This window comes from Myotis brandtii, unplaced genomic scaffold, assembly GCF_000412655.1.
Source record: "Myotis brandtii unplaced genomic scaffold, ASM41265v1 scaffold509, whole genome shotgun sequence".
NCBI classification, from domain to species: Eukaryota; Metazoa; Chordata; class Mammalia; order Chiroptera; family Vespertilionidae; genus Myotis; species Myotis brandtii.
The window spans coordinates 837,864-839,296 of record NW_005369409.1 but is presented as its reverse complement, the minus strand read 5'-3'; positions in this window follow the sequence as shown (position 1 = coordinate 839,296).

Sequence of the window (1,433 nt, the reverse complement as noted above, 5' to 3'; positions counted from 1 at the left end):
ATATATATCCTATATCCTATATCCTATATAATAAAAGAGAAACATGTAAATTGACCATCCCTCCACTACACTCACCAGCCAATCAGGAGTGAGTATGCAAATTAACCTGACAAAGCTGGTGGGTTAATTTGCACACACAGGTGCCAAGTAGCCTGGGTCCCGGGAACATCCTCGGGACCCAGGCCGCTCCTAGCCTGTAGGCCTGTGTGTAGGCCCTGAGTGGACAGGGTCCCAGAATGCCCCTGGCCACTCCAAGACTATGGGCGCAGGTGCTAAGCGGATGTTCCCGCCCCCTGGTCGCTTGCGCCTGCGCCAAGCAGCAGCCTGGGTCCACACCCCCCAGCCTGGTGCCCACAATGCAGGGCTAGCTGCTGGCCTCGAGGGCATGCCATCCCTGCAGCAGGGACACTCCCCTATCCCAGTGGACACAACGCAGGGGGTCCTCTGCGCATGAGCTGCAGAGGAAACACCTTTTCTTCTTTTTAAAATATATTTTATTGATTTTTTTACAGAGAAGAGGGGAGAGGGATAGACAGTCGGAAACATCGATGAGAGAGAAACATCCATCAGCTGCCTCCTGAACACTCACCACTGGAGATGTGCCCCCAACCAAGGTACATGCCCTTAACAGGAATCAAACCTCGGAACCCTTCAGTCTGCAGGCCTATGCTCTATCCACTGAGCCAAAACAGTTCAAGCGTAAACACCTTTTCTGACTGCTCATTGGCTAAGCTCCCTGTATGCTGCCACTTGCAGTGTTCTTGGTAACATGGGTTATAAGAATCCAAGAAGGTGATCTAGGGTTTTTCCATCACACTCCTGGAGGAAAAGACAAAGGTCCACTGCTGGAGGGGCTAAGAAATGTCATATCCTTCCCTAGCCAGTTTGGCTCAGTATATAGAGCCTCAGCCTGCTGACCATAGGGTCTAGGTTCAATTATGAACAAGGGCATGTACCTAGGTTGCAGGCTCCTCCCTGGCTGGGGCCCAGGTCAGGGCTCATGCAGGAGGCAACCAATCAAAGTGTCCCTCTCCATTGATGTTTTCTCTCTGTCTCTCCCTCTCTCTTCCACACTCTCTAAAAATCAATGAAAACATATCCTCAGGTGAGGATAAAAAAAAAAAAAAAAAGGAAGAAAGAAATGACATATCCTATGAAAGACACATCTTGAAAATGCCTAAAGAAAGTTGTCATTTTTTCATGGTGAAGGGACTGGACTCTGTGTTGATGAAAACACCTTCGTGGCTGCGGTGGCTGGCAGTGGCAGCAGCAGTGGGGTGATGGGTGCAGCGCCTTCCCCTGATCAGCCCGGTCACCTCCCACAGAGGGCAGCCAGACTGTGGCTTAGGCCCACGGGGAACGGGCCTAAGCCATCAGTAGGACATCCCCTGAGGGCTCCCAGTCTGTGAGAGGGGGCAGGCTGGACTGAGGGA